The sequence below is a fragment of the Empidonax traillii genome, unplaced genomic scaffold, assembly GCF_003031625.1.
Source record: "Empidonax traillii isolate 1590-97213 ecotype Southwest subspecies unplaced genomic scaffold, ASM303162v1 scaffold656:size372004, whole genome shotgun sequence".
Classification (NCBI taxonomy): Eukaryota; Metazoa; Chordata; class Aves; order Passeriformes; family Tyrannidae; genus Empidonax; species Empidonax traillii.
Genome location: NW_020955849.1, coordinates 223,294 through 238,210, shown reverse-complemented (window position 1 = coordinate 238,210; position 14,917 = coordinate 223,294). Strand labels below are relative to the sequence as shown.

General features: G+C 36.2%; 1 protein-coding gene across 1 annotated transcript in view; it reads right to left on the bottom strand.

Moving 5' to 3' along the window:
- Positions 1 to 14,917, bottom strand: part of LOC114065404 (cadherin-18) — a 183,474-nt gene that overhangs the window by 120,861 nt on the left and 47,696 nt on the right. Inside the window, exon 2 of the mRNA XM_027899300.1 lies at positions 5,257 to 5,333. The gene's annotated coding sequence lies outside the window, so the exon portion shown is untranslated. The remainder of the gene's footprint in view (positions 1 to 5,256; positions 5,334 to 14,917) is intronic.

Sequence of the window (14,917 nt, the reverse complement as noted above, 5' to 3'; positions counted from 1 at the left end):
TAAAAGGACGCAGTTATCAAAATGAACTGCCACTGCCACAAGCTTCAGCAGAACACAGCACAGCATTATCAAAAAAACCCAACCTACCCATAGTGATTAGAAAAGCTTAAAAAGCTAATAAAAGTTCATAATCCTGATCTGATGCAGATATAATGGTATTAAGGAAGCTTTAGGCCTCTTTCTTCTTAATAGAGAAATTGTTTGCACAGGAGGTTAAAACAACTTAGCAAACTAAGGGGTTACTGTGACAGGCCTGTCACAAAGCTAATTTTTAACCCCTAGGTAATGGCTGATGGAATAAAATATATATATAGCAATGATGTTCTGTCCCAAAAACCATCCTATACTGAAGAAACATCAGAGAAATGTTTTGTTCATTTGTTTTCTGAGGTGATGACTGTCTTAAAGGAGCAGACCAAAGCTGTCATGGCTTTTTCATGATTATGAAGTCAGTTCCAACACATCATAATCATCATGCAGCTTGCTGTAATTTTGAAACCTGAGTATTAGTTTTCTTTCTAAAACTCTAAATTTTGAGGTGCTGACATTATTGCATTTATACACATCTTGAAACTGAACAGAGTCTGTAAAAGCTACCTTTGTCAGATTTAAGCAACATGGACTAGTGTTTAACACTTGGGTATGCCCCCTGCATAAAGAAGAAGGGCTCTTATGTGATTATTACAATGATGTAGATTTATTATGCATGAAAAGTTAAGAGACACATGAAAAGATATATACAAACAAAGAAGAAAGTATCCAGTAAAGAATGTCATATTCATTGCTTAATCAAAGATAATGAAAATAAATAATATTATTAAAGAATTCGCACAATTCTGAATCAGCACTGATGACTTAATAGAGTAATATTATTTTATGGTATTTCTCCTAAATAAAAGTAAGCAAAAAATTACACTCATTTGCTCTACTATTCCAAAGAGTTAAATAGTCTTTTCTGCAATCTAGAAAACTTTTTAGTTTTTAGGTGTGAAATTTATAAATTTATTATAGGCATGAAATTTATAAAATACTAAGTTCTGAGTTTTATAGATTACATTAGCCTTTGCAACAATTTACCTAATATGATCTACAACATTTTATGAAACCAGATATTTCTCACCTCAGTTAATTCTATCATTAGAGAAGAAATAATAAATAGGAGTTCAATACTAGATTGCATTGTAAACATTACTCTTGGAAAACACTGGGGAAAGGACTGAAAGGAGAATTATTCATTAAACTGCAGTCTTGCCTTCCATAAATGTTTTCATAATCGTGTTGATCAGTTTGGACACCAAACTCTAAACTAATAAAAAGTGTGTTATGGGGTTATTTTTTAGATTTTATATTTCAAAATAATAATTTATATTTTATTTAGAAGCATATAATAAATAGTTGAATTACATAAGGTATATAAAATACAAAAGGAAAAGGGAGAAAAAAAATGTGATCAGGAATCCAAAATGCTTCTAACGTAACTGCTTGATGCATACGTTTCCAGTTATTCTATCTGTAAAAGGGGAATACATATGAGAACAATTATTTTTTGTGAACAGCATCTCTCCAGCTCTGACAGAAAAGGACTGAGCTTGGGCTGCACTACGTGATCAGGCATCTGTGTTAAAATGCCTGCATTGTGTTCAGACACTCTGTGTATATTGATACACGTGTAGGCTAATTTTCTTAGAACTCATTTATCTGCAGTATACAAGGGATATTGTCAATCAGTGACATGTCCCTCTGTAAAAAGAGGTCAAGAACAGACCAATGCATTATAAAGAGGAAAAGCCCAACTTTGTTTATTTCAGCATATATTCAAACAAATGTCTGAGAAATATGGTCTGCTATGAAGATATAAGAGTTTTAATGCATAAACAAGGGCATTTTCTATGCAATTTTCCCATTTAAAATGTGATTATTAAAGGATAAATATACACTATATGAACACTGTAAAATGCATAACATATCTTGAATAGTAAATCATTCAAATATGCAATCTTCATAAACTACTAAAAGCAAAAATTAAGTTATTTTAGCTAATAGATGAAAGTGAAGGCACAGCACTGGTATGTCTCAATATTATTAGGTCCATAATGCTACTTAGCCATACTTTCTTCCAGCAAATATCCTATTAATTTTTGCCATGTCCATTAGGTCTTTTGCCTTACACACATGAAATAAAACTAATCTACTACTACCAGTAAGTAAATTTTGCCAAAAAACAATTATATAGCTAAACAGAAAAATTTTGCAGATTACTGTTAGGGGTTTTTTCCCCCTCTTTCATCCTCTACCCTTTATTATTTTTATAATGTGGACTGTAACTAATAAAAATCATATTGTTTTTATGCAATTAGGTTATGTATATACACTATCTTATTCTAAACACAAACATTTAAATACAGGGGAAAATATCTGCATTTCTAAAATTGTCTTTCTATTGGATTTCTATATTTCATTGATAGCAAAGATTAAAAAAAATCACTTCTTCAGAATGAGTAATTTAGAATAAAGAAGTCATAGACAGATGGAGCTCCATCTCCATTACCTACAGCTGCTTTTAGCAATAACATTATGAAAGTAATGCACCAGAGACCACACTTTTTTCTAATTCATTTTTTACTGTATTTTCACCAGGGAGAAAGGAAATGAGACTTCAGGCAAGCTGACTACACACACTAGTAGTAAGACACAGCTCACAGGACATCAATCCTCTGATATGTACCAAAATAAATGACTGAAAGCAAACAATTTATGAGAAATTTGTACTTCTACCTATTTTGACACTTAAACATAAATCCAATGTGTCAAAAATTTACGTGACAAAATAACACCACCAAAATAACAGTACACAAAAACAGCAGGTCTTTCAATTATCAGTATTTCCTAAATAAACTCAGTGACAGCTATGTACTACTCATGTCAATATACTCCCACTCTGCACAATTACAGACCATCAGAACAACTGTTCATCACTGACTGAACATTCTTAGTAATCATGAACTTTCTCATATACACAGACAAGGCCCCGAATAGCTAATGTCAAAGTAATCAGTCTTTATTCCCAACACAAACTCACTCACATGTTGTGACTGTGCTGAAAAACAGTCTTTCAGGACAAACTGGAGAAAATATCCTATGGACCCATAACACAGGTACTTCCCCCATCTCTTCAAATAAAATCTTTAATAAGAAAATTATTAGTGTCAAATGTGTAGAAAAATTGTCCTTAGAAATGTGTCCTTAAGTAGCAACCCTTCCAGTCTTACTAGACTAGGCAGGATTTATACCAATAACCTAAGATCAGAACCTCCATTTCTGAAAATAAGATCAAATATCTTACTGCCTCCAAAATTCAGGCAAAAGGCTTATAAGTCTTGTAATCTTCATAATTCTTTATATTTTACTCAAAGTTTTTGGTTTTACTTCCATGATACTTGCAATTCAACCACTGATGTCTACCGTACAGCCTTGACATTGATTATTAATGTAGTATTGCAGCTACATCCCCATGGCAACTTGTTTTCAGACAACGTCTCAAGCCATATTTCTACCAACCACCAGGAGATGTCCTGTAATATCACAGTCAATCTTAAAATATGTAATATTTATCAAAAAAAAACCAAACCACCTAATCTTCCACTATAATACCACAACTCCTCTAGCTTATGTAATTTATTGATTTTCTCAGTTTTTCAGTTCCTTCCTTCCTTTATAGCAAACCAGTATTTATTACTCAGGAGTTGAAGTTATTTCTATCCAAAACCCAAGGAGATGGTAGAAGGAGTTATGCAGTCCCTCAGAGACAGAAGTTTTGAATCTAAATTTTGTGGATGGAGGGAGGTTTTGGCTAGACAAGACAGATTATTTTCTCCAGTACTCTAAAGCTGCTGAAAGTTGTGGTCCACTTCCTCTGGTTTTCTTCTCATTGCCTGCCATCTCACTTCAATCTAGCTAACTTAATGGACAGAAAACCCTTCAGATTTTTGGCTGAGTCAGTCTTTCTCTGGCTATTGTGCTGCAACTGGCTTCCCAAGGAAATGAAGGAGCATCAGATGTGGTACCACAAAGGAGAGAGGGAACACAGCTGAGAGTTGTACATCCAGTAGCAAAGAACAAGCAGATTGATTTGACTGGGTCCAGCCTGAATGCCAGGTACATCCACACAAAAAAAAATACAACACCATTCTTTTGCTTCCCAACCCTGCTGTTTGTTGTTCCGAAAGGATCAATGTTCTGTGTGTATCAAAGTACACAGGGAGCAGTTTGTCCCAGTGTCAGGGAGATCTTATGGTGTTCTCCTACTCCACACTTGTGTATGAACAAAAGACACTACTGTGTATTAAAGCCATGTTCATAATTTCTAAGGTAACAAAAGTACAACTTAGCGTTATGAACTTCACTCTCGGATGACTTAAGATTTTCAATTGTAAGAAAAGCAAAAATTTCATTTTAAACTAATTTGTTGAAGTAGCAAAGTTCTTAAAGTATTGCACATTAAGTGCAGAGTTTAAATATTTTTCTTTTATGACTGTCCTCAGACAACAGTTTAAGCGCTTAATACACCTGTAAATGTGTCTAAACACTTTTAAGTCCAAGTTTCATACTTTAGTGTTCCAACTTAGCCTCTCATATCCAAATCTATCCTGTTAGATTTATTATTATATAGCGCTTTCTGCTACAGAGATATTTTCTGCTGGGGAGAAACTGAAAGCAGTTAACACCTGCTTTTCGAAAACGAAATTTTAATTTGACGTGAATCAAAAAAGCATTAGAATTAACAGACAAGCATGCTGCAAGCAAAACTGACAGTCATCTTCAGGATAAAACACAGCAGTGTTTTTAATAGCATGCAAATACAGTTGACAGGCATGCCTTTATTCAATTAGTTCCTAGTTTTCAAGGGCAGAGTTGTGTGCACACATCCAAACTGCGTTTTCTAATTTTAGAGACTTTCTATATTGAATATTTAAAGCTACTTAGTATCTGAATCAATGTAACAGAATTTCACTTAAGGTACTTTTCAGTTTTGGCTTTTAATAATTTACATTGTATACCTCAACCCTGCTCATGACCTGATCCATAATTACATCCAAGCAGACCTCTTGGCTTTCTTTTTGAAGTATTTCAGAACAGTTATACTTCCATGCGTGCACATTTTTTTATGCCTCTCAGTATTATAAAAGTTTCATACCAATCCATCTGTGTATCCTACTTTCTTCTGTGACTAAAATAGCAGGTAAACCAGGCACTTACTGTTCAGTGGTTACAGGGCACTTCTCCACTCCTCCTTTTCCAAATGACTTGCCAGATCAAATCTACTGCCTCTTTAGCTGCTGGCAAACAAAATGAAAAAAACACACACATGTCAAAATTCAAGGAAATGAGGGAGAGGGTATTTTACTAAAAAAAAAGCTCTTTCAGAGAGAAGTGTAACGGTGGTATTAACACCTAAACTTTTTCTCATAACACCTAACAAGGATCTCTGAACATGAAACTCCTTCACAAGAATACTGTGGCATGGCATAGAATTAACATATTTAGACAAGAAAAAAACACAGAAATTATATTCTTAAAAATATATTATAAATATAAAAATACCTCAATCTTCTCTTTTTACCAAACTGGGAACCATCAATATTTTAACAATGAATTAATTTGTTCTAATGCCTTCACCACTGTATTAAAGGATTAGCCAAGGTTTGTCTCTACCATCATACTAGTATAATTTTTTTTTATTTGCAAATACAAATGTTTTCCCCTCAACACATAAATAAGCTCCTTTGAAAAAGCTTTTGTTTTATTTATCTATTTTTTAACAAAAGAGGCAAATATCCATTGGAGAAAATGCAATTGAAAAGAAGGTAACTCTAAGAAACATATTTTCCAAAGTAGAGGATAGCTGCTGATTACCTAACATTCCCCAGAGGTATGAGTAAGCAACACACTGTTAACACTGGCTATTCAACTGAGTTATTAATAATTTTAATTCTATCACAAATTAAATGTTCTGGAATTATTCCTATAAAATTAGTCTGATTAAGAACCTACAATTTATAGTAAGCCTCATTCATAAGACAGCAAATATAGCATCTTAGAAAATTAAAGTTTAAATAGTCTTTTCAAGCCTAATGTATATTCAAGATGTCACCATGTTGAACACACTTCTGTTTCACAAAGTATTTAAAACTCATCGTGACTAAAACTTGAAATAGGAACCATTTGCTTTCTAAAAGTCAACAGCATTCTCATGCCTCTTGTCAACACCAGTCACACACTTTAAATGACCACTACCAGTTACAAAATGTTTTTCTGTTCACAGCAGCTGCTGGTGATGCTGAGAGACTACGTTGAAGAGCCCTGTTGCACTACACACACCCACTCGTTACACACTGCTAGGAGACAGCCCCCGTATTGCATAGGTGAAAATGTACTAAAAATGTATTTCTGGAGAGAAGCATTCCCTAAATGAAAAGTGGCCATTATCTCCATGTCACAAACAAAACAAAATGAGACATGCCAAATATTATGGGGTAAAATCTACTTGAGAGCAGTGCTTGGATAAAATGAAGTCTGAACAACATCTGCCCACTCTACCAGTGTAGCAACGCACCGGGGAGAAGCATAGATGAACTTCCCATCCTTACAAGGCCTTCAGGGCAGGAGACCAGAAGCAGTGTGCTGGCTAACAATTGCTTATTGGGTTTAGACGTGAAGAAAGTCAAAGAGACTGACTGAGGGATCAGTGAGGTCTTTGCTAATGACCCAGGAGTAAAACCATGAACAAGGCTGTAACCTTGCAGGAGGATCCCAGGGTTGAACCACTGAAGGGGAACGGAGCTCTGCCCTTTGGGCCTGGGCCATCACCACTGCTGGCACTGGATGGCCTCTCCTCTGAGCCTGCGGTGCTGACCATGTCCATGAGCAGGGCCACTGCAGCTACCACACGTGGATATACACACTATACCAAAAATGCAAGTGTATCATGCTCCTCCTCAGCACACCCTGCCCCAGCTGTCCTTTTGTGAGACACTAAATTATTGGCTTGGACCAACTAAAGTGTGTGTGTCAAGGGGAAAGGGACAGGTTGAATTTCACTGAGATGAGGTGATTCCCTGTCCCACACTGCAGCTCATGCAAGCCTCCTTGGGCAGCCCTGGAGCAGCTGTCAGTGAAAGGCATCTCGGGAGCAATGCCCACACCACTGCTCAGAGCTCCTGACCCAGCCCCAGATTGGCTGGTACACTGGAAGTCCTGGCTGGGGGTGGGGAGTGTGGACACAGGGGGGCCAAAGCAAATAAAAGCAGCTCTCCATCTTCGTTTCAATCCTACCATCTGGTCATGTGGAAGCCGGACTTGCACAGGACTCTCTAGTGGCAGCTATATTTTCTCTCTTTTTCTCTCTCTTTCTTCTTCTTTCTTCTTCTCTTAATCTCCTTTCTTATTATTTTGGGTAACTTGAGAATAAGTGGGTTGGATTTTGCTAAATTGTGCCAAATTGCTAAAGCAACATATTGCTTTGCAGAATGCTTTATTTTGGTTGAATGTTACCCTTTAAACTTGAGCCAAGTTCCCTTATTTTCTAAAGTTTACCAGTAAAGTACCTACTGAGAAAACATGTGCAGCATCTTCTCTTCTGTGCTCTCTCTTAAAGTGTTAAAGGAACCAAAGGCTCTTCTAGTACTTCCAGAGGATTGTGTATATTGTTGGACAATTGCATATTTTTAAAGTAAAACCCTCTGGTAAGCTTGTAGCTCAAGAGCTTGGAGTCTTACACCTCTGGCAATACCCAGCCAATGCAGAAATGAAAACCTGTATCAGTGAGTAGAGTGGTCCTTTTCTTGCAGTTGCCTCACCCCTAGATTCCCTGTGACTCCAATCAACTTGCAGAAACACTACGAGATAGTTGTAGCAGAACAAAAAATAGGTTTTTCTAATACCCAATGCATTCCAAGTACCTTACCCACCAATTTGCTTCCTATAGCTTTTTCCTTCCCCCCCCCAAAAAAAAATTGCTAGTATTATCTTTTAACTTACCAATGCTAAAAAAAGTTTTATCAAGAAAATATATTTTTTTATTTATTTTTGTTACAGAGGGAATATTCGTTCAAATTTCTGTTATTAACATTTCCATTCTGCGCTGCAGGAAACATCAACTTAGAGATGAGAGATCCTGTCAAAAAAAAAAACACCTTCTTTTCTGATGATAGAGTACTTAATCAAGTGCTTAATTAACCTCCCTTCCTCACCTATTTTAAATTAATGTCATCTTACTCATCTCCAGAATGACACCTGCCAGTACAGGTGTTTACTCAGCATTTCTGTGTGTGCTCAAGTTGTGCAGAATGAAAACAGAGTTGGAGTCAGGAGACAATACTGGAAGGGCACAAACCAGGACACCAGTGTGGTTGTTGCATGGTCTGGTTCCCAAAGCTACTCCATGAAAAATATTATCACTACAAAATTGCAGGAGAGACCTGGGAAGAAATGTCGAGGAATAGAAAGAGCAAAGCACTTTCCTATCCTCTTTTTGAGAACTCATGGAGAGATAAAGGTAAAGGAAATTGCAAACTACCAACAGAAAAGCAGAAGCAGCAAAGTAAGGACATCGGGCAACTAACCAGTTTTGCCATTAGAACACAGGGAAAAGCAAAAGTGAGAGCTCTCACAAGACTGCTTTCTTCCACAGTACATAAATCGTAATTATAAGAAAGAGAGGAACAAACTTTTTAGTAGGGCCTGTTGAAATAGGACAAGGGGTCAGGGTTTCAAACTGAAAGGGTGTAGATTTCAACTGGATATAAGGAAGAAGTTTTTTACAATGAAATGGTGAAAAGGTTGCCCAGAGGGATAGTGGATGCCCCATCCCTGGAAACATTCAAGGTCAGGTTGAATGGGGCTTGAGGAATCTTATCTAGTTGAAGATGTCTCAGTTCACTGCATAGAAGCTGGACTAGATGACTTTTAAAGGTCCCTTCCAACCCAAACCCTTCTATGAGTTGATGATTGTATGACCACTGTGGAAGGAACTGTTTACCCTGAAGGAAACAATTAACTAAGGAACTGGTTCAGGAAATGAAAAATAATGATTTATGAAGGAGATCAGTAGCATCTGGAGCAGTAAGACATTAGATCAGTGCAACAGATTTAGAAGGCCGAGATAAATTTGCTGAATGTTAAACTGTAAAACAGCAATTCGAAAAGGTTCTCTTCAGCATTTTCATATTATTTGCTTGCTTTTTATCACCAAATGATGAAAACAGAGTGGGCTAAACAACCTAACCAATAATACCAAACTCTTAACACTCAATATCAAGTGGTTGAACCTGAGCCACCTCCATGTCTGTTACCTTCTATAATCCAAATAGTGTTGTGTATCTTTTGCAATAAAAGGGCATGTCTGAATATTAATAAACAATTTTTACACTGCATAATCTACTCTTATTTCAGCAGTTCAGTATAAAATACCATAAGTTTTATCTAGAATTAAAAAAAAAAATGATCTAGAATTGGAAAAATAGTAATAATTAAAAATAAAAAATGTGTTTATGCTCTTGAACTCTAGAAAAATAAACCACAACACATTCCATTAGTTCCTGCCACTACAATTATTTAAATTAAATGCAGTAACATTCACCTACTCACAGCAACAGCAAGAGATACAAGTTTATAACTCTAGTTACAAACTTTAGGGTAACTCCTGTAGGTTTTTTGGGTTGAGGTCTATGATTTATCTATTCTTTCTAAAATAGAAATATGCTCCACAATTTCTACTAGACACCGTTTTAACATCAAATACAGTGTGTCTATTTATCAGAACAACCCATTAACTTCACTTATTTCTATCAGTTCTCCAGCTTGCCTTGCACATCTTGCCCCTTTCTTTGTTGTGAAAGAGTTTACTGATATCATAATTAAAACTAGAAATTTAACTCCAGAAAGGGCTTAGCTTCACCAGTGTAAACTTTATTTTTGGGCAGAAATAAAAAGTTTATTAAGTGATTTCAGAAACCAATTACTTTATTGGAAACCATGCATGTACAGTATCTCTTAGAAGCTGCTGAATGCTCTGTATTCCTACAGATGTCCTTTAAAATGTTACAATTTGTGTAATTCCTAATGAAGAAATAGTTAATCTGAACTATCCATCTGCTTTGTATCATTATTAATATTTTCCCAATTATTCTTCAGAAAATGACAGTGTGCCATCACAAATCCAGTTACAGTGCACGTAATTATAATCTTTGTTAACAGAATGACCTTAAATGATCCTCTGGAAATCTAAAATATTTATAAAATATGGGCACAGGAAAAACAGAATAAAGTTTAACTTACAGAAGTGTTGTCAGTGCTTGCTAAGGAAAGGTTACTTATATATTAATCAGTCCTCACAGTGACTGACAGGGAAACCTTTAGGAAACAACTTTTGGGAACCAAATTAAAGTGCTCAAATGCTCTTTCTGAAATGTTTATTTAAACTATTTCTAAAGTCACCTCTGCCAGTGTGCAGTAGTTATTATTAAAGGGAGAAACAAACACTGTATGTGGTTATTCCTTTCACTTATGATTAAAGAACAAAAAAAACAAGGGGTCAAAATAATTTATACATCTTTTGACACAGTGCTAGACAAAACAGGTCACAAACAAAGCCTTTACTTGAGCTGTGAGAGGCTTCATTCCTTGTGTGGCTCCAGTAATTGCAGTGGGCTTACGGAAGAAACAGGCTAAAGCTTATTGTATGGAACAGAACACGCAACACTAAAATTTGTGATCTGCTACACACCTCTGAGCAGAGCAAGGAGTTATGTTTTAACTCATATTCCAGCTGTGTCAACAAAAAAGCTCCTGGCAGATTAAGAAAAGAAGTAAAGTTCAACACTGTCTTCTTTGTCTCGAAGCAAATACAAGATACAGATAACAATTTAAAATAACAGGACAGACATTATCAATTAAGTTTGAAGAAAGCAAGGCCATTTTTTTTTTTTTTTGCTTTTCTCTTAACCTTGCCTGAAATAGAACAGAGTAAGATCACTAAGGTAATTTACCATTAGCAAAGCTTAAGGTTGGAAGCTTTCAGGTCTCTGTTAGGTGCATATATTCCCCAGTGTGATGTTCTTTTTTCTATACTTAGGTGGAATCCCACTGAGCAAATGGATTGCACGTACAAGAGCAGAACGAAATCAGGCTTTTAGTGTGACAACTTTTCTCCCAACACTAGCTGGGGAAAAAGAAAGAAGATTTAAAGTATAAAAGCATAAATATTAATAATTTCAGAGAATCTATTTAGTAGGTGGATGTGTAACAGGTTTTAGAAAACCATATCTAACGTTTATGTGTAATCAACATTAACTAAATAATTACGCAAAACACATGATTGAATAAATTTCAAGAAGTAGGGGAAATAACTACGCCACTTACAAATTAAGTAAGTCACTTAACTCTCTTTTCAGCATTGTTTAGTCACCGTGAAAACAGAGCAAATAAAATTAGCTACCATCTGACATCAGTATTTCTAAACTCTCAGAGTCAGGGGTAAAAAAAAAAAAAATCAAGGAAAATGCACTGTAACCTGCCATAACCTTAAGGCTGCATTCGCATTCCACATACAGGAATCCTTAAACTCAGCAGTACTTTGGTGCCTTCTGCTATGACACTGAGGCACGAACACATGGTATAGCAGACTCCCACCTCCATGGGTATAACGTCTACAGGGTCTGAAAACGCTGGGATCTACAACACCGTAATAGGAGTTCAGGAAAAAGTCTACAAAAACTCTCTACCAAATGAATCAAGCCAAACATGTTTCTGATTAAGGGTTTTGACCTGAGATACTCCATGTCTTCTTCACCTCAGTCTTTATTTAAAAAACTGGCCTTTGGGAATCACAGGCCCCCTGGGCCAGTGGCAAATCCTGGAGTAAGGAAGATATCCTTGGTTGATGAGAATCAGATTAGGGAAGTTTTAAGTAATCTGGATTTACATAAACCCATGAAGCCTGACAGAGAGCACCCGTGAGTACTGAGGGAGCTGACTGATGCCATTGCATGGCAATCCAAGGAGGTTTCTGAAGACTGGAATAAAGCAAATTTCACTCTTACCTGCAAGAGGGACAGGAAGAAAGATCCAAGAAACTACAAGTTGATCAACCTCACCTCAATCACTGGGATGGTGATGCAGCATGGAAGTAACTTTAGGAGACATGAAAGACTGCAGGAGCAGTCAGCATGGATTTATGAAATGGAAATCATAGTTAACCAACCCGATTGCCTTCAATAATGAGGTAACTAGCTTGGCGGCTGAGGGAGAAGCAGTGGACATTGATTATCTCATCCTCATTAGGGTGGCTTCTGACACTTTCCTGTAACATCTTCATAGATAAACTGATGAAGTATGGGTTATGCAAGTACAGTGAGGTGGACTGAAAACTGGTTGAAGGGTCAGGCAGAGAGGGTTGTGATAAGCAGTTGAAAGTGCAGCTGGAGCCTAGTGCTGTACCACAAGTGTCAATACTGGGGCCAGCACAACTTACATTTTCATTAATGACCTTGAAAAGGAGACGAGAGTTCACTCTTCAGAAGGTTGCAGATGATACAAAACCAGAGGTGGGTGGGGGGAGAAGCAGATGCACAAGATGGTTGTGCTTCCACTCAGTGGGACATCAAGAGGCAGGAGAAATGCGTAGAGAGTAATCTCAGGAAGTTCAACAAAAAAAACTTACCAAATCCTGCAACTGAGGAGGTATATGTTCACACAAATGCCAGATCATTCACAGAAAAAAATATTCTGGTCCCAATTCACTGAAGCAGTGAAGTATGCATTGCAATTGACTCGGCTAGATGGTCTCTTGCACACTCAACTGTTGTCTTGCTTGAATTCAAAAACAGGTAAGTAATCTTGGTTTCTGTTGTTCTCTGAGTTTTTTGTCACACACTGAAAGTTTTCAAGTGGCCAGAACCCCTCTGGCAATGAATGCTAATGAATATAATGATTCATGTAATGCCATGTATTAGCTTTACCCTTCAAGAGACAGTGCTGCTCAGTTTAGGGACTGAGAATATGTGTTCTCTTGATACAGAAATTGTAAGCTAAATGTGCAGCCTAACAGGGAAATCCAGGGAATTTTCCATAGGTAAAATCTTCTATTTGACTCTGATGATACAAACGCTCAGTGAAAAATAGACTATAGGGTTGAACTGAATGATTTCCCTGCATCACAGATGTTAGAGCTTCAAGAAAATGTTGCACCAACAAGGGATAGATGAAGAGTTCTGATAGTAACAGTACAGTTAAACAATAATGCATCCAAAGTGCTTCAATTTCTCTATGTAAGTTCATCAGAAATAAACATTCTAGCCCTGTTCAGGCAGGAGTTCTCAGCAATAATGCCAATAAAGAAGCACATACTGGTAATTTCTTTATCAGCTTTTTTACACATTTTCATATATCATAAACACTTGCTGCTGTTTCCTGTGTTTCTGTTAGTTTATTATTTCACATTATGTCTAGGGAGGGGAAAAAATTATAAATGGGTGATCTCACCATGCAATACATCTGGTCTCAGTCAAATGTTATCATTCAGTTATTCTACAGAGATCTTTGTATAAAACAGTTTAAAGTACAGGTTGTTATAGAATGTTTATACACAATGAAAGACCTTGTATAGTGAAATGTAAGAGGTCACCAAGTGTGCTTTACAAATTATCTTACAAAACCTTCTGGGCAAGTGTAATTTGAGTTTTAAGACAAGCAGTAAGAGTATAAACCTGATTGCCATCTTGACAGCATAGATATAAGTCAACTCAGTGAGTGAGGGAAAGACAATTTGATGCAAGGCATGTGCAGCAAGGATAACTGCAACACCTCTCATTTTAGTCTAAAAATATTTTAAACCGTGTGGTCTAGTCTGTTTTGAATGTTATAGACTTGAGCGCTAATACTTGAATTTTACCGTAACTTGGCTTTAGTTGAGTTTTATTAGTAGCAACTGGATAACAAAGCGGCCCTTACCTAAGTATGTCTAAAATCTATAAACTGGATCCTGTAACAGCATAAAAAGAATCCCCAGAGCCATATTTCTTCGCCTTTTTGGGGGTACAGTGGAGGATGGATACAGGAAGTTGATACTACAGGGCCAGTGGAACCAGGAGCATCTCCTGTTGACTGCTGATGACCTGGAGGGATCTCTGGAACACAGCAAGATTTTCAGGTACACATTTAAACCTCTAGCACTATAGGAGTACAACCATGATGGATTTTGCGCTGAGATTTGACATTTGGATGTTTTTTAGTAAATACTAGAATTATAAATGGCAGTAATATTTGAATCAGCTGCAAATATTAATTTTTTACTTTCATATCTACTTTCCTTAAAACAAGATTTACTTCAAAGAAGTCAGAAAAGGGTAAATGAAGATTTATTAATGGACATAGTCAAAACTGGCTTTCAAAACTTCTGTCAATCTCAAATGCATAATTGTTCTGTTGAGAGAAGTGTTCCTACAAAAATGTTCATCTGATATCCAAAAATTAAATATGACCATTATTTGTCCATGTAGCAGGAAAAAAAATAGGCTTTAAAAAGGTTCTTCAACAGTATAAAGTTTTCAAAGAACTGCTTTGTGTAAATCCAAAAATTGTATATCTAAAATATAAAAATTCTTACATTCTAATGTCACATACAAAGGCTGCAATGCAGTAAGAAGAGACTATTCATATCAATTCAGACTTGAAAAATTAGAGGACAACCTCTAAAGTAATTCAAGACTATTTTAATAAAGATCACTTAGATGATAACTAAATAACATTACATTAGGTAGAGCTAAAAAATGCTTTCCTGTTTACTGGAAAAGAACATCTGCAAGGACAGTTAACTCACAAGAGTAGCTAAATGGGATAGTTTACTAAACACAATTAGTCA